Raw genomic sequence first — 19,399 nt, forward strand, 5'->3', positions numbered from 1 at the left:
GGTCTTGGAATTTGTACAAGGTTCAAATGGTCATGTAAACCTGGAAATATCAGGGAATTTTGAAATTGAGATTTCCAGGCCTGGATATATAGTAGAAATTAATAAAAAAAATGTAAAGTCATGGAAATGTCTTTATACTGTACATATACTCACTGAACAATTTATTAGGAACACTATAGTCCCAATAAAGTGCCCGACGTGGTCTTCTGCTGTTGTAGCCCATCAACCTCAATGTTTGACGTGTTGTACATTCTGAGATGCTATTCTGCTCACTACAATTATACAGAGTGGTTATCTGAGTTACTGTATCCTTTCTGTCAGCTCGAACCAGCCTGCCATTCTCCATAGACCTCTCTCATCAACAATGCATTTCCATTCGCAGATCTTTTTTTGGCACCATTCTGAGTAAACTCCAAGGGGATGAGCAGTTACATACAATACTCAAACCAGCCCATCTGGCACCAAGAGTCATACCACGGTCAAAATCACTGTGATAAAAAATTTTCCCCATTCTGATGGTTTAGGTGAACATTAACTGAAGCTCCTGACCCGTATCTGCATGATTTTGTGCATTACACTGCTGCCACACGATTGGCTGATTAGAAAATTGCATGAATAAGTAGGTGTAAGGGTGTTTTTAATAAAGTGCTCAGTGAGTGTATCATGAATGTTATTCCAAATAAATAATTTTTGGTGGTTTTTCAGAAGGGCAGCGGCCAGTAGAGTGCAACAGGAAATTGGTTCTGGAAGTAGAAATTCCATATTTTTTTCCATAGGGAAATTGATTTTTAAAGCTAACTTAGAAACCTTTAAAGACAGACCTACTGCAAGCTCTGAGGTTGGTAATCAATGGTATAAGCTTCTATTGAATCCATGAGTCCGCTTTATTTCAAGTTAATTGAAAAAAAAAATATTTGATTTAAATACAGAATTCCTGGTGAAGAACTACATTACTCATGATCCAGTACAGAAGGATCCATCAGAGAATTGCAACAAACAAACCTGGCAGCAACTGCCCACTTTCATGACGCAACCGTGTGTGTCTCTCTACACTCTTGAACTGCTTATATACTGTATATATGTTAATATTTTGCTATGAACTTAAAATATATTGTTTCTAAATGTATATAATAATATAATATGCATAATAAATCAACTTAAAATCAATAGTTTTATAGTTTTCCATCATTTTTAATTCTATTGCATTATTTGCTTCATGGGAATTTTTTGTTCATTCCCTCATTAAAAACATAGTGTACAGTCTTGTACCTTTGTCACTTTGCTATTCATCTCAAATCGAACAGTCGATAAGATAAGAAGCCTTTTATGAAATCCCCATGGAAAACGTTAATGGATAAATTCACTTCCTGAACCAAGACAGCTGAAAAAGTGGGGGACAATGTTGCGCTTTATTAGGTATAGATTATGGAAGTAAAATAAATTGTGAATGCTGTTTCAACTGTACGAAGCCCTGCATTGTACAGTTACCAACCCACTCCTTCAATGCCTGGCCTCTGTTTCTGGGGATCTGAGAAGGGCACAACTTCCCTCCAAACATGAAGAAGTGGGTGAATATGGGACAGAAGGTCTATGTAAGAAAGAGGGGGAGGTGGAGGAAGGTGTTGAGACTGTTAAAAAGAGAATGAGAGCAAAAAACTCCAGAAGAGAAAGTGGGTGGTATTAACCACCCCCGTCAGTCGTGCCACACTCAACGTGCTACTAGAGTGACACTGCATATGGGATTCAGGCACAACCCTGACCAGAAGAAAGTTACACCTCTAATCTCTCTTTCTCTTATTTCCTGCATTAATGTCAGTAGTTTGCGCTGTGACTGCTACAGATTGGTGTCATCTTTATGGAAACATGAAGATACGAGCAGAGAATGATGTGAAAGGAAGACATTTCAGAGGGTAATGTGAGTGTTGGTTAATGCTGTGCTCACAATTGATTTTCTTTTGCCCAGGCACTTTTTCCATCTTGCATCCATCATTTTGTTGGAGAGCACACTATTTCTGGATAGACAGATATACCTCCAGGTATGTAATACCAGGTACCTGCAAGATACCTGCATTTGATGCTAGTCTTACCGGTGGTGCAAATTAGTGCATATACTTTATATATGAGCATTCAGATATACTGAGAACCTGCGAGAGCGTCGACATCCCATCCACAGTGAACCACCCTTTTTCCTCACACGCAAGGATGTATAACCCCGCATCCTAACAACTGAACGATTCTCAGCATGGTGAGTAACACTTCCACCAGCATTTCCACTTGAACGCGATTCGGTACAGTATGAATACAAATTGTTTACTGTCCTGGATTACTCAGCACAGGTAGCTAACCATACTAAACCGTGCTGGTGGAACGTCTTTAGTACATGGTAACTCATGACTTGCACTCTCATTCCATTCTAATCCTGAGTTTACAACATCACAATGGAAAATTAAACCATAACCTTGTCAATGAAACGCACTAAATGGCATGGTTACACAACGATCCTGCCCTCAGTGAAATCTCATTGGTCCAAAATCCCATTCTACATAACAGTATACAGTATTTAACATCAAGTATGTTCTGATTGGCTGTGATTGTGCCAAGTCGCACAGGATATTCATGTTCAGTGTGGACAGACAAACAACTTGTTGCTGGAAACTTTGCTAACAGCGATTGAACAAAGTTTACAGGCTATTAGCTAACTTGAATCTCCCTTCTTGTACTTCTAAATCAATGGGAGGAAGATTTGTGTCTTTTTGAAAACATCAGTAAATTTCCCTCTTTTTTTCACAAGAGCAGAGCATACAACCAGCCTTCATCGCAATGTATATGTGCCCTTTATTGTAAGCCTAATGTAATTACACATTTCTGTTAGCTTTAAGTGATGTTTGGAGGCACCGGCACCCATTTCCCGAAGGATCAGAGCGGTTAATTGCGCTATTGTAAGCAGCTGCTACCACTACTGTAAGGAAACCCCCTCAGTCATCATAGACCTCCCATTCCTCTTCCTCCTCAAATTAGACTCTTTCTTGTGAAGTCTCGGCCCCCAACCTTCTCTTGCTGGGTAGGAGATCATTACACGTCTTTGACCTCTCCTCTCCTAATGGCAGAAAGTACAGAGCAGAAGTGGATTGGGAGAATGGGCTTGATGCGGACAGACGGAGGAGTGAGTCTCTGCTGGGGCTGTCTCTGGTGAGGGGAAAGATGTTGCCTCTGATATGCCTGTAAATTGAATTTGGTGGCGTGCTGAGGTTCCCGATGCAGCCAAACCCTTCTTGTATATCTGAAATCTGATTCTACTACAGACACCAAGTTAATATATGCATTTACTGCTCATGCCTTATTTCTCTTTGTCTTTATGGGTTCTTTATTTGCCTGCACTGGACTTCTGAGGAAGAACCCCATTCCCCTCCTTGCAAGATCTCTGTATATGCTTTTTTTTTTATTCCACTAAACTAGACAGAACCCCTGATGGGAAGTGCACACAATAATTAACTAAAGAAGCTGTTGCATCTAGTGTCATCTAGTGATGGCCTGCCCATGGACTGTCTGATACATACTGTACTGAAATGCCAAGTGCACACTACAGACTGGGTTCCCCGGCCTGAGGAAAAGAAGGGAGGAGTGTGATGAGGAGGAGGGCGGGGCCGGACCGTGACTACGAACGCCCGGACCCCAATAGGGCTAATCAGCTGAGGAGAGGGATAAGTGCAGCAGGATGCGGCAGTTCAAGAGAGAGAGCCACACACAGCTGCCATTTGTGTTTTGTGTCTTTTTGTTTTATTAAATATTACTTTGACTGTTCAGCCGGTTCCTGCCTCCTCTTTTCCCATTTGAATCATGTTACAATGCCAAACCAGCTAATTCCAAAGGGTTCACATACTTTTTCTTGACACTATATAAACACATTTCTACATACAAGTACTGTGCAATTTTTTGTGGAAACTTTTGCACCATTATTTGAACTGGCCACAACTTTGTTACATGACAGTCTTTATTTAATATTATTATGCTTGCTTTGATTCAGATTTACACACCCCTAAATTTTCCTTTTTGGTATTTTACATGTCAGCCGGCCTGTTTCTAAATACTGCAGTTCTTGGCCACAGTGATCCTCAATATGGGTCAGACCTTAAGCTGAAAAGTCTGGCTCAGGAAGACTAACCGAATTCACACAAGCACTAGTTAAGAAAGGCAGCTGTTGCATCAATCTGTGCCCAATTAAAAACAACTTCTGCCTATAGTCTCATCAGGTTTTTTATAAATCGTTATCCATGGAATAGGTTTCAATAATGTACTGTCATTGATTTGTTTGCATTGGGGGTGTGGATAATTTGGCAACAGGCATGCCATGATGCAAACCTCTGGATCAACTAAAGATTAAGTGTCACGCTTAAGGCAAAGATTATAGCGGGAGTCATGTGGTTCCAGTATTCGCAAACATCATCGGATCACTTGACAGGGATTCAAACCAGCAAACGTCCATTTTGGATTATGGATTGTTTACTCACTGTGACATTCTTGACCCAGTTATGAGTGTTCAAGGTGAAGCCACAATCAATCCTGGCTAGAGGAGAGAACAGAAAGTCAAGACAAACTTGTAGCATCTTCCACCTTTACATGTTTTTGTCTGATGTCTGATGTTTTTTCAGCATCTCGACAGCAAACCTGCAGCCTTTAAATAAACTCAGCAAAGCACTGTTAGTCATTTTAAAGATGAAGAGGGTGTTTACATTGAGGTCTTAAAGGCACAGCAGCATAAAATGGCCCATTTAAATCTAACCTGTCAGAGTCAGCTTGGGAAATAATCATTACAAGAATTAAATTATGAAAAAAAATAATAATAAATAAATAAATATATATATATATATATATATATATATATATATATATATATATATATATATATATATATATATATATATATATATATATATCTAAGTCGACCTGAGAGACAAGTATTAAATGATAAAACTATGTAAGAAATTTTTTCTTTTATGTTTGTCAAGTTCTAAAAACATGCTTTGTTTGAATGCTAGAATGGATCCTGTGATAAAGGGATATTTCACCTTAAAAATGAAAATTGTCTCATCATTTACTCACCCTCATGCCATCCCAGTTGTGTATGACTTTCTTTATTTTGCTGAACATAAACAAAGATTTTGAGAAGAATATCTCAGCTCTGTAGATCCATGCAATGCAAGTAAATTGTTGCCAGAACTTTGAAAGTCCAAAAGGGCATCATAAAAGTAATCCATACGACTGCAGTGGTTAAATCCATATCTTCAGAATCTATATGATAGGTTTCGGTGAGAAACAAACCAATATTTAAGTCCTTTTTTACTGTAAATTCTCTTCCCTGCCCTGTAGGTGGCGATCTGCACAAAAAAAAATGTGAATCGCCAAAATAAAAGAATGTGAAAGTGAGTTTTATAGTAAAAAAAAAAAAGGTCTTAAATATTTAACTGTTTCTCACCCAAACCTATCATATCCACTGAGAAGATATGGATTTAACCACTGGAGTCATTTGGATTACTTTTATACTGCCTTTATATGATTTTTGGACCTTCGAAATTCTGGTAACGAGTCACTTGCATTGTATGGACCAATACAGAGCTGAGATATTTTTCTAAAAAAAACAAATTTATATAAAGAAATTCATACACATCTTTGATGTCATGAGGGTGAGTAAATGATGAGAGAATTTTCATTTTTGGGTGAACTATCCCTTTAACGCCTCTTTGTATTAAATTTATATTTTCATGCTTTTAAGATATGCGAGTGTGTGGATTAGCTGCAGGTGTGCAAAGGCCTAAAGATGTGACATTAATTTGCATTAGGTATCGGAATTCCCACAATTCCAGCTCCACTGATTCTGTATTCATGACACACGTACTCAAGACAAATGCAGCTTCTCTAGACACCCTCTCACTTTACTTGCCAACGATCACTCATACTATTCCTCATGTGACTCCCTCAGCCCTGCCTCACCTCTCATGTCACTGTTATTCTTTTCTGTCCCTCCTCTTTTTCTCTCTCTCTCTCTCTCTTATTCTCTCTCTCCCTCTACCGCCCAGTCTGGCTGCTATGTAGGGTAGGTCCGTGGAGACTAGGGCATTGCAGTGCAGTTGTTCTCGCTCACCTAACCTTTCTTATCGCTGCCTCTTTCTCTCTCCCCCTCTCACCTCAGCTCTCTATCTCTCCCTCCTCCCTCTTTTTCTCATTATTTTATTTGACTCCACGGTTGTCTAAATAATAATGCTTTGGAGGAAAGCTTTAGGGCAGTGCAGATTTACTCTCATATTTACAGGAGAGAGCATCAACTCTGCACATCAATGCAGCTCATATTCACATTAACATTCTTTCTGCAATCCGAGGTGTGCTCTGCCTCGCCAAGTGTGTTCTCTTGCTCCTCTTTTCTTCATGCTTGATCTTTAATAATATAAGGTCTTTGATTTAAATTTTATTTAAATATTTCATTATTTATTTGTGGTAACAGGATTCCCACGGTCATTGAAAACCTGGAAATAGCAGGGAATTTTAAACTTGTGATTTCCAGGTCTAGAAATGGCATGGAAAAAGACTTGAATAGTCATTGACTGCATTTACATGCACACCACCAGTATGTTATCAACTAAAGATAAGCTTATTAAAAAAAATCCAACAATGCAAGAAAACAGTGTTTACTTTAGATTTAGAATAATCAGTTTATTCTCTGCTTTTGATGACATAACGTAAACAGGCACGCACGCACACAACACTTGCACACACTGGATAAGCCAGTAAGAATGGGACATTTATTTTTCTAGTACTTGTTTCCATCTACTGGAATGAAAAAACACTGCAGGGACATAGAGCATACAGAGCCTGAATTACAGGTTTTCAAAGATAGGATGAAAAAAGATTGTAAACATATGCAATATTATTTGTTTATTTATTATTGGAATCTTTTTTTTTTTTACTGTAAATTAGAGACATATTTTACAACTGACCATTATATGTGTGTAATGTTAGCTTTTTAATTTGGATGTGAAAACTTTTTGGCGGCAGCCAAAATATGCAGCAGAGTTTAAGTGGTTAAGGCTTAAGAAATTATTCATTATTTACTCACACTCATGCCATCCCAGATGTGTATGACTTTCTTCTGCTGAACACAAATGTAGATTTTTAGAAGAATATCTCAGCTCTGTAGATCCATATGACTCTGTCTGTTTTTGTGTTTAGATTTCCTTGTGCATATTGCCACCTACTTGCAGGGAGGAGAATTTATAGTAAAAAACGATATATCTATATAACTTAAATATTGATCTGTTTCTCATCCACACCTATCACATTTGAAGATATGAATTGAACCACTGGAGTCTTATGGATTACTTTTATGCTGCTTTTACTTATATGCATTTTGGACCTTCAATGTTCTGGTCACCATTCAATTGCATTGTATGAGCCTACAGAGCTGAGATATTCTTCTAAAAATCTTAATTTGTGTTCAGAAGAAGAAAGAAAGTAATACACATCTGGGAGGGCATGAGGAAGAGTAAATGATCAGAGAATTTTCAGTTTTGGGTGAACTATCCCTTTAACATGATTAAGGCATTTAACATGACTTTGCATGTTATTGGTGCATTAAGCATTATCATTTTACGAATGTGCATGTATAGCACTCTCATCAAGGATTCTGTAGTCAGTATTAACTTTTTCTAGTTACTCTCAGCTCTAAAATATTTCATTTGCTAGAAAAGTTACTTTTTTATCTAGTAATCACAAACCGCTGAAAAGTAATGGAAAAATCATGGAAATTAATTGGTAAAAAGAAGCGTAAACCCTGGATAACTAACTGTAATAGGTTTGAAACTTTACTAAGGTTTGCAGTATAAAGATTACAGTCAGCATAAACTGAAAATGACACTATTTATGTTGTTAATCCATGTTCCTGGCCTCATTGTTCAATATTCATCTTTGCACATTATTCCAAAGATAACAGTTCTTTGTAATCTTCCTTCAAAATGTAATAAATTGTTCTAAACCGGTTTTCACCAAGCGCTGAAACTTGACCTGACTAGTTGAAGCCTTTATAATTGGTTTAATCTAATCGTGGGTGTGGTTTGGATGTGACATACTTTATTAACAATTGTGCATGTTAGTTGAGATTTTAGCTAGCTACTGTAGGTCAATATCATTGCATTAATAATGTACAACTGTTCCTATCTCTATTAAGTTGTTCAATTTGTTTTATATAATGAACACATTTTAAAATGATACTGCATGCTGGGCCGTAGCTAGTTGGTTGAAAAGTGGTAATGATTCTAAGGGCCCAAAGGTCCAGGGGGCCCCACAACAAATTCTAAACTGTATTTTTTAATAGGAAAGGGGCCCAGAGCAAAATACAGCCAGGGGGCTCTGATTACCTTGCTACGGCCCTGGCTGCATGTACTGTAAATGCAGGCTTTATTTGCCTAGGGTGCTTCAGAGCATTCAGGAAAATACATGTTCAGCTTTTTCCTTTGTATAAATTAGGTTTACAGTGTTTACCTACATCTCTCTCTCTCTCTGTCTTTATTAATCTTCCCATATAGGTGGGTTCAGATCGCTGGTCCCCGACTCTCCATCGACTGGGGAACTGCTTTCTCCAAACCCCTGCTGTCTCCATATGAGGTATGCACCACCAAGTTCTCCATCTACCTTTACAATCAAAACATATTAAAAAAACCCACAGACCACAAGAAATGCCTCGCCCTTCACAAACGCCACACAGCAGCACTTCTGCTGTTCAGATTCACTGCAGGTGTTCACCTCTGCCCTGTCTGTCATTGTTGTCTGGCAGGAGAACAGACTGTCTGAGGGTTCGATTGCTGACACTCATGATTGTCAACCTTTGGAGTGAATTTATGAATGTTTGTTTTGGGGTATGTGTGTACACCTGTAGAAATATACATGCTCTGTGTGCATTTGTTTGTACAACACGTGTCTGTATGCTCTCGCAAATAAACAACCACACACACACACACACACATCCTAATGCTAGCGGTGTGTTGTGCACTGCAGAAGGAGCAGGGTTTGTTTGCCTACCATTTCTTCTCCACAGAGACAGACAGGAGAGTTTGCCAGCTCAGGGTAGAACAGTAGCTCCTCCCACTGGCCAACAAAGTACAATGCCAACCCAAATGTGTCTGTCTTCTCTTAGTCACTCTCATCAGCAGAACAGAGTACACTAGTACATCCAGAACCATGTCAGGTCAAAATAGGCCAGGATGAAACACCAAATAATAGTTTTGTCCAGGGATAGGTTATTTCACCTAAAAATGATAATTCACTCATACTCTGGTTTTGAACTAGTTAAGTTTGTCAACGAATCAGTGTTTTTGAACAAATCTTTTAAGTGAAGGAATTTTTCTTGTTCACTTCCATTGTTTCGGTGGTGAATTCAAGCTCAAGCTATATTGTCAAGATAAACTTACACCGATGAGCCAAAGCATTATGACCACATGCAGGTGGACCAGATTACATTGATTGTCTCCTAACAAGGCCACAGGTTAAGGTCTGGGTAGATTAGCTGATAAGATCTAAACAATAAACAATCTGTTTTCATAGTCAATGTGTTGAATACAAGATAAATGGGCAGGAGTAAAGACCTGAGTGACTTTGACTAGGGCCAAATTGTTATGGCCAGATGACTGGGTTCATGAAATCTCTGAAACGGCAAGACTAGTGGGGTGCTTCTGGTCAGCAGTGGTGAGTACCTAGAGACAGTGGTTATTATGTCCAGGACATGCATCTCATATAAGGAATGAGTGTGCAGAGCTCAACATAATCAGTTTTTGTGCTAGGATGTGCAGTCAATTCGAGCCTGTACCTCCTGTAAATTTAGATATGGCAATTTTAGCCTTAATAAGTGGGGAAAAATATTAGTAATGTTTTAGGAAGTGATTTTTTTTTTTTACTGTATTAATTGCATTAATATTTTTTTATGCATTATACAGTCAACTGTTAATAGCAAAAATATACGTGTTAAATTTACTAGCCCCAAAATATATTGAATGAAATGAACACCTATTTTTTTCAATGTTTAGTCAAAATCCATAAAAAAAAAATGTGCACTATCCAACTAACTGGCACACTTTTAATCGGCCGATGTTGATACTCTCCAAAAAATATAATATATCGGACAAATATTAGCTGATTATTCAGCATGTCCAATATATTGTTCTATCACTACAACATTCCCACTGAACCAGTAGAAGCTCATTTATGTTGATTTTTATTTTTTACGACATATCTCTCAGTGAATAATGATAATGCTCATTGGAACCATATTGAGGCGCTGCATAAACTTGCATGGCTCTTATATTCTATGTGCCATAGTAATCCATTTTCATATCCACTTGGCTCATGCTAGAAAGCAATTGGTGTCATAGAAGCATAAAGCAAATACAACATTATGAGAATGCATTAGAATGCAGCAATGACAAGTTAATGTTTTGTGACGGCCCCCTCTATGTTAAAAAGAGATGCCTTGTTCCTGCCCAGCCAAAACACAAATTAATGGAGTCTGTAGCACACGTTTTCTAGGAAACTGCCAACTTGAAGGGATAGTTCACTCAAAAATGAAATTTTTGTCATCAATTACTCACATCACTCACAACTCAATTAGTCACATCAATTACAACATTACATCAATGTTATCCCAAACTTGTATGATTTTTTATATTTCACTTAAAAAAAGAAAGTCATACAGATTTCTAACAACAAAGAGTGAGAGAGTAAATGTTTTCATTTTTGGGTGGAATATCCCTTAAGTGTATCTCTACATGTAATTGCTCTTTCTATGGAGTCATGATGAACAGATGAGGTGAAATAAGGGAGTGTTAAAGAGAAGTACGAAGAGAGAGAGAGGGTATTTTCAGAGTGTCTCATGTTATATTTATAGTCAGTATGACACACTTGCCTCTCTTGTCAGTGTCCGGATTAGCAGGCAGCTTATACACAGCAGTGATGAAAAGCTAGCGAAAGAGGGATGAAGGGATGGATGTGTCAGAATGTCAGGGTTAATAAGGGAGGGAGGAATGGAAGAACAGAGAACAAATGACTGAGGATGGTAGCACATGCAGAACAGGTGAGATTTTTATCTAAAAGCTATTTATCCCCATAAATGACATAAAAGAATGGATGCATGGATGGATGGATGGATGGATGGATAGATAGATGGATAAAAGTGCTTGCCAAATTTGTCACACATCTACTGTGGATCAAGTCATCCTCAACGATCCTGTGAAGATTCAGGCAAGAACTTCCACTAAAGCTCTTCATGCTGTTATTTACTGTTGCTTCTTCAGTCAGTAAAAAAAAGAGTGACTGTGGTATTGAGATTTGAAGGGTATTTAAGATACATTTATGGAAAAGCATTTGTTTGTGAAGTGTTGTATTATTGTCAGCGGAGAGAGAGAGATCCTCACCAGAGGCGGGGGAGTTTGTCATTTCTCCAGCAGTATTAGATCTGTACATTACAGCATGCCGCACGTATAAAGTGGGCAGACATGCCCACCGGCACAGACAAACATAGCCCATTGATTATTCACATAAGCAGCTCAGTCTGACGGGTGAGATCCTCCCAGAGTTTTTATCATTTATCTGGCTATGTGTAAAGAATAATGTACAGTCAGTCTGTCATTATCACAAAATGAACCCCAACAGGTATAGACGATAAATGGATAGACAGACAGATTGGCATATAGAAAGATAGACAGACTGATAGAGAGATAGCCTGTCATTATTGCAAAATAAACCCCAACAGGTTTAAATGACAGATAAATAGATAGACAGACAGACAGACAGACAGACACATAGATAGTCTGTCATTATTGCAAAATAAATCCCAACAGGTTTAGACGATAAACAGTTAGATAGATAGATAGACAGACAGATAGATTGATTGATGGTTATTATCACAAAATAATCCCCAACAGGTTTAAATGATAATCAGATTGACGACAGATTTATTGATAGTCATTATCGCAAAATAAATCCCAACAGGTTTAAACGATAGACTGGTAGATGTAAAATAGTTCAAAATGTGTTGTGATTTCTCCCTAGGAGTTACAATATTAAGGAAAGCTAAATTTTTCTATAGGATTAAGAAAAGTGCTTGTTTATATGTGAAATATATACTATTGTTTTAGAAGCCTCACGGACAAAGTGAGCTAACTTGCCCATAGGTGGAGACGTACACAGTAAATTGATTATTCAAATAAGCAGCTCCGTCTGGAGGGTGAGATCCTGCCAGAATTTATGGAATGTAGCCACATTCAAGAGGAACATTCTTCTGGAGGGCTGGTAATGTATTCATCTCCATTTGTAGGTCACATGAAACAGCATGGATCTCACCTGCACTCAGTCTCTGCTTGCTGTATTTCGCCAGAGGGGAAGATCTTTTGAGCATTGATAATATATCGAGTCAGTCAGGAAATTTGTTTGCATTGTGCGAGTCATGTGATATGCCCTCTTAGACTAGAAGTGCTGTGTTTGACTAGAGCTCCCTTGATATCAGGCTGAGCTCATGGTTGATGCATGTATCGACTAGTCAGATGTTGGCAGCTCTGCCATGTTGTTTTCTCAAGATTATTCCTGTTCCTGAGGCTTACAGCTACAGTGGTTATTGCTGCAGTCAGTTGATGTCTTTAATTAACAACGTGTCTCTCTCTCACTCAGGCAGCAGTAGCCTTGTGGCAGGTCGGATGGCAGGAGGTGTATCCTATGGATTTCTATTTCAATCAGAGCCTGGGGGCTTGGACTCCTAATCACCCAGACAACCAGCCAAAAAGGCCTGTACACAAACAATTGCTTCTGTTGTGAAGACCAAGTGTTTCCAAATTGTTCCTTTATTTCAAACAGCTTAATAAAGGGATTCTATCATTATTTAATTAATGTGTAAATGTTTCTGATATGGTTAGGATTATGGTTTTATTTGTATAGCGTTTTTACAACTTGCATTACTTAAAAGCAGCTTTACAGAAAATTATGCTGTAATAAACAATTATGTGGTTGTGTCTGTAATATCTTAAAGTCCTCATTTAGCAGTTTAAATGATAAACGTGATTGAAAATCATTCTTTAAATATAATTTTTCTTGAGGCCCCAAGTGAGCAAGCCAAATGTGACTGTGGCAAGGACCCCAAAACTACATAAGATGTTAATTAATGGAGAAAATGGAATTTCAGGGGTACCAGTTCCCCTCTGGCTAAAGGGTGGCAACACTGTATAGAGTGATAGAGAAGACTATATCCATATTTTCAGTAATTACATCAAGTTCTTGGATAAAGCATCAAGTTTTGATAATAGAGATCTAATGTTTAGCAGCCCAAACTTTATTAGATGTTTATCTTCAATTCTTTTTTCTTTTTCTAGTTTGGCATCAATAAAAAAAATTCTAAATAACTTAAAGGCTTTGTGTTTGGTCATTTGGGGGACAGACACAGTCTCTATTTGATATCTAGGTGATACAGTCTCTATGTGTTGTAGTTTATTTGACCTGTGTGACAGGCAGCTAGCAGACAGTCGGTTTAGCCAGTCTGTATGCTTTCTGACCTGGGTGTGTGTAAAAAGAACATGTGTGTGTCAGTGCTTTTTCATATGCAAACAGAAATGTGTATGTGGCAAATTCTGCCAAATTCTGCCTCCGGGAACCGGAGTGAACAATCAACAGAACTTTAATTTGACATACAATGCTGAACTGAAACATAACGACACGCACACAGGCACCTGTGTCTCTCTCGCTGGCATCCCCGGCTCCTCTTTTGTCACACTCGGGGGAACCTCCGCCTTGATTTACTCCCCTCCCTTCCTGAAGAGGAGGTGTTGCCCTTCCAGGCGTCCTTCTGCCGGCATGTCTTCCCTGCCACTTTGGACCCTGGGAGAGACGAGGGGAGGGAGATGGAAAGAGCAAGAGGGAGAGTCAGAGAAAAAGAGAGATGAGAGAGAGAGAGAGAAAAAATACTCTGGCCCAACCAACACCGCCATTCGGTCCTCGGCCAACTGGGTAGCGGTCCTCTGCGATGCCGGCCGATGGCACTGGACTTAACCTCCTGGTAGATGGCAACAAGCTCCTCCACCTCCCGGCAGACGTCAGCAGCTGCTCCACCTCCCGGCGGATGGCAGCGAGCTCCCCCGGCCCCTTGTGGACTGTAGTGGCTCCTCCCCGCTCTGGCGAATGGCAGCAGCTCCTCTGCCCTCTGGTAAATAGCAACGAGCTCCCCTGCCAGATGGCAGCAACTCCTTCGTCTTCAGAAGGATGACAGCATGCTCTTCCGCTCCAATACCACCGTATCATTCATCCTTGGCGTCGCGACCCTCCCCCAGTGGCGAGAGATTTTCTGACGGTGTGTCTTCCTCCTATCCCAGGTTTCAGCACCACTGGGGAAGAATCTGCCTTCCCTACCAAGTAGGAAGCGAGAACCAGAGTGAACAATCAACAGAACTTTAATTTGACATACAAAGCTGAATTACGAAACATAATGACACAGGCACGTTCGTCGCTCTCTCTCTCTCTCACTTATGTCCTCGGCTCCTCTTTATCCCTGTCCCGGCTGATTGAGCTGATTCAGCACCGGGCCTGCACCATCACGGCCCGGCCATGCCCTCCTCCTTGTTGCAGTGTATAAATATAATATATACTAGATTTTTTTATAATATAATATATATGCTAAATGAAACCTTTTTAAAGCTGACAGAGGTGGTGAGAAATACAGAATAATGTTATATTGCAGTGCCACCTAGTGATGGACTACAGAGTTAGAGACTGGGCACCTGTTCTTGAACCAAAACATGAAACTGTTTAATCAGCTGTTTACAACAGCTATTATGGAAGTGATATTTGGTGTTATTGTATAGTAAGGTTTCCTACAGTAATGGAAAACCTGAAAATACCAAAGAATTTTAAAATAAGGATTTCCAGGCCTGAAAAAGTCATGGAAAATAATTAAATCTGAAAAATTTATGGAAAATATTTCTGCTGTAAAATATTTCATCAGCAATATATTTTTGGGATTGTGATCACAAAATTATTTTTTACAAACCCTTATCCAGTTTTTCCGAATGACTGGAAAATTTATGGAAATATCATGGAAATTAATTGGTCAAAGTTTGGGAACCCAGTATGGCATTAGCTTATATGCATTAGCAAACCAACGTGGAATCTGTGCCAGCATAAAGTTCAACAGATTTTCACAGAATTTAAATGCTAGTCATTCACAAAGTTCCACACATCCACACCACATTCCATATTAATTTATTACATTTTTTTTTAATCATAATTTTAGCCACAAAATTTAGCACTGTTAGTATGTTTAAATCAGTTTTCCAGAATTACACAGAATAAAAAAAGTCAATTTTATATATATATATATATATATATATATATATATATATATATATATATATATATTAATGGAATATGCTTATATACAATATAATTTTTTTATTTAATACCTGACGAAGGTCGCATGACTGAAAAATTCTATCAATAAATTTGCACTCTGTTTGCAAGAAACAACAGTGTGCAGGATTTTTGTCTTGATTGTATTCTTAAGTATTTTTTTTCCATGCACCTACTCATAATCTAACATTTGTGCAGAGGTTCTTCTGTTTTGAAGATTTAATATCTTCAAATGTTAAAGGATAAGTATTTGGTGTTCTCTTTTGCTGATATAATTTGTTTTAAAAGTTCATCCCAGTGTTATTGTTCTTAGTTGGACAATCTGTCACAGTCGTAACCTTAATCTCCTTTCCAACTCCCACAGATTTCAAATTTAGATGGCAGTCAGGAGGTGAGGAGCTTTGGCCGTGAGCAGAGCATCTCCTGTGGCTGTCAGGCTCTCAACACCAGTGATCTGCTAGCCAACCACAGATCGTTGTGGACATATGCAGGAGACATGCAAGCCAATCAAAGCTCACTGCTCAGCTCTGTTATTTCACTATGGAGTTCTGTGTCCACAACAGACTTTATCAAATTCTGCTGTTATGCACTAAGAGTGTGTGTGTGTGTGTGTGTGTGTGTGTGTGTGTGTGTGTGTGTGTGTGTGTGTGTGTGTGTGTGTGTGTGTGTGTGTGTGTGTAAGTAAGTTGTTCCAAACCTTTAAGAGTTTTTCTTCTGTTGAACACAAACTTTGTTAAGCAGAATGTTAGTCTTAGTCACCATATACTTTCATTACATATTTTTTTCATATGATCAAAGTGAATGTTGACTGAGGCTGTCATTCTGTCTAATATCATCTTTTGTGTCCCACAGAAGAAATAAAGTAATATGGGTTTGGAACAACATGAGGGTGATGAGGACAAAGTTTTCATTTTTGGGTGAACTATCCCTTTAAGCAGAGAAAGGGAGATAAAACAAAGTGGTAATGAAAGAGAGAAAGAATGTGGGATTATGCAAAAGTGTAATAAAGTCTTTATATGTGTATTTCTTTTTATACTTGCATACCGCTGGTGTGTTCGATAGAGATAATCCATTGAAAAGAGTGCTGACCCTAAATGTGCAGTGTTTCATCTTGCACAATGTGGGTGGCTTTAGTTAAATGTAATCATCTTGTCCCTCAGTTAGAAAGAAGCTGCCAACCATATTGCATAGGTGACCTTCATCCTTTCAAAATAACACTGGGGAAATGAGAGTGTTTTAAGAATTATTCATCTGCAGAGAAAGATAATACTCATTCTGAGTTCCAGCTCATGCTTTTGCCTTTCTCATTATGCCATCAGTGGTTCTACAACAAAAAGACTTTGAATGTTTTGTACAGAACACATTTCATCTGTACAGAGAATAAAATTACATGTTTACCATTTACTGTAAGCAGGGTTGGGGAGTAACAGAATACATGTAACAGGATTACGTATTTAAAATACACAATATAAGTAACTGTGTTCCGCTACAGTTACAATTTATATCATTGTTAATTAGAATATAGTTACAAAAATTATATTATAATTATAATGCAAAAAGTATTTTGATTACTGAAGAGATTACATTGCATGGGAAACATTTAAACATATATAGGATGCGATCCAAAATGCATTTGAACGGCAGTGAAACACTTTCTTATGATGTGTTACATTCATACGAGCAGACAGAGAATTAAGTTTGGAGCCGAAGAAATAGAAATAAACCTTGTGTAAATTGTCAGGTTTATGATAAGCTAAAATGCAATTTCTAGCCATTTTACATGCACATGTTACCAGACACGATCATATTTTTTAGCAAGAAAATTCACGTTGGATCATAATTAATATTTTCTAGTAAGACCTTTGATATTAGGGCAAGAATCTTATTCTTGAACATAGTTTTTTTATTGTTTACCTGTAAAAATATCAAAAAATCCTTAAAACAAGATCAATTTGATTTGTCTTGTTTTAGAAACAACACTGCATAAGATATTTAGGTTTTTCAGAGAATGTATTTTTAACATGTGTATTTTGGCTTACTGTACTGGCAGAGTTTTTATAGTCAAAACAAGAGAAAAAATCTACCAGTGCTGAAGAAGTAATCCAAAATATTAAGAATACATTACTGACCTTGAGTAATATAATGGAATATGTTACAAATTACATTTTACAGAATGAATTCTGTATACATTTCAAAAGTAATCCTCCCAACCAGGGGTGAACTGGGAAGAGAAATCGGTCCAGGATTTTAAATAGAAACTGGCCCAAAAGTTGTTGTTGGGGGGAGGGGTGTCGCTGTACTTTTCTGCATATCGCTGCCCCCTTCGGCATATCGCTGCACTGTTTTGTGGCCCATTCTGCATAACGTAGCTGCTCATTTCAGCATATCGCGGCCCATTTGGCCGGTTCTCCCGATGGCCAGTCCGCCCCTGTTCAGCCCAAAAGTGCGTCAGCCCACCAGGAAAATGCCCAGTATGCCAGATTACCAATCCAGCCCTGCTCCCAACCCTGACTCAAAAACTTTGAATAACTGGTACAACACAAATTCCATTAAATATATTTTCTTTTATACGCTGTGAACAATGAAACCTTGGATGGATCAGCCAAGTGATCAGTCAAGTGAGACACATGGAGCCAATTTCCCTACAATGGATTAGGCCGAATCTTGAAATAATTTTCACTGTCGGTAGAGATTATTCATTGTAAAATATTTTATGGACTACATGTGTTCTGGAAAGCAGCCCTAGCCCTGTGAATCTGGCATTAAAGATGCTGACTGTGAAATCATCAGAGGCCTGTCAAATTAGTTTAATCCATTTTAGTTATCTTTTCTTAAGGTATTTTTTGCCCCACTGTATATCAGTAAATCAGTCACTTGGTGGACACCACAGAAGGTAGATGCTAGTTATGGGAAACTTGTGTGTCATAACCTTTAGAAAATCACTTGCCATTATATTAAACACAGTTGAAAGCTATTTGGTTCGTTAAATGAAGCTTGACATTGTCTTTGTGTTTGTTTTTTGAGTTGCCACAGTATGCAATAGACTGGCATGTCTTCAGGTCAATATTTGGTCAAAAATTGCAACAACAACAAAAAAAAAGCTTTCTCTAGAAACTTGTCAGTCAATCATTGCTTTGAGGGATGAAGGCTATAATTGCTTGAAATTGCCAAAAACACTGAAGATTTCATACAAAGGTGTACACTACAGTCTTCAAAGACAAAGGACAACTGGCTCTAACAAGGACAGAAAGAGATGTGGAAGGCCAGATGTACAACTAAACAAGAGGATAAGTACATCAGAGTCTCTAATTTGAGAAATAGACACCTCACATGTCCTCAGCTGACAGCTTCGTTGAATTCTACCCACTAAACACCAGTTTCATGTACATCAGTAAAGAGAAGACAGGTGCAGGTCTTATGGGAAAAGCCACTTTTGAAACAAAAAGAAAAGGTTAGAGTGGGCAAAGAAACAGACATTGGACAACAGGTAATTGGAAAAGATTGTTATGGATCTTAATGCCATTGAGCTTTTGCGGGGTCAACTAGACTGTAAGGTGCGTGAGAAGAGAAGACAGCCACATCTATGGCAAGTGCTACAGGAAGTGTGGGGTGAAATGTCACCTGAGTATCTGGACACACTGACAGCTAGAATGCCATGGATCTGCAAAGCTGCCATTGCTGCACATGGAGGATTTTTATTTTTTTAAATGAGAACTCTTCTTAATTTAAGAAGTTTTGAATTTTTTTTTTTAATTGTAATATCATTTTTTCACATTATTAATGTCCTGACTATACATTGTGATTAATTTAATGCCACTTTGGAATAAAAGTACCAATTTCTTTCCATATGTGCAAAATCTGTACATCATTACAAACATTTGGCCGCCAGTAATAAAAAAAAATATGTTTTTGTTCCACAGAAGTTAATTTGTCAAAATTCACCCAAAAAGACAACCAATATAAGAAATGGGCAGCC

General features: G+C 38.2%; 1 pseudogene; it reads left to right on the top strand.

Annotated features, from left to right (window-relative positions):
- Positions 1–16,664, top strand: part of LOC127629500 (2-(3-amino-3-carboxypropyl)histidine synthase subunit 1-like) — a 121,300-nt pseudogene extending 104,636 nt beyond the window's left edge.
- The last annotated feature ends 2,735 nt before the right edge of the window (positions 16,665–19,399 follow it).

The sequence above is a fragment of the Xyrauchen texanus genome, chromosome 36 (assembly GCF_025860055.1).
Source record: "Xyrauchen texanus isolate HMW12.3.18 chromosome 36, RBS_HiC_50CHRs, whole genome shotgun sequence".
Taxonomy (NCBI): Eukaryota; Metazoa; Chordata; class Actinopteri; order Cypriniformes; family Catostomidae; genus Xyrauchen; species Xyrauchen texanus.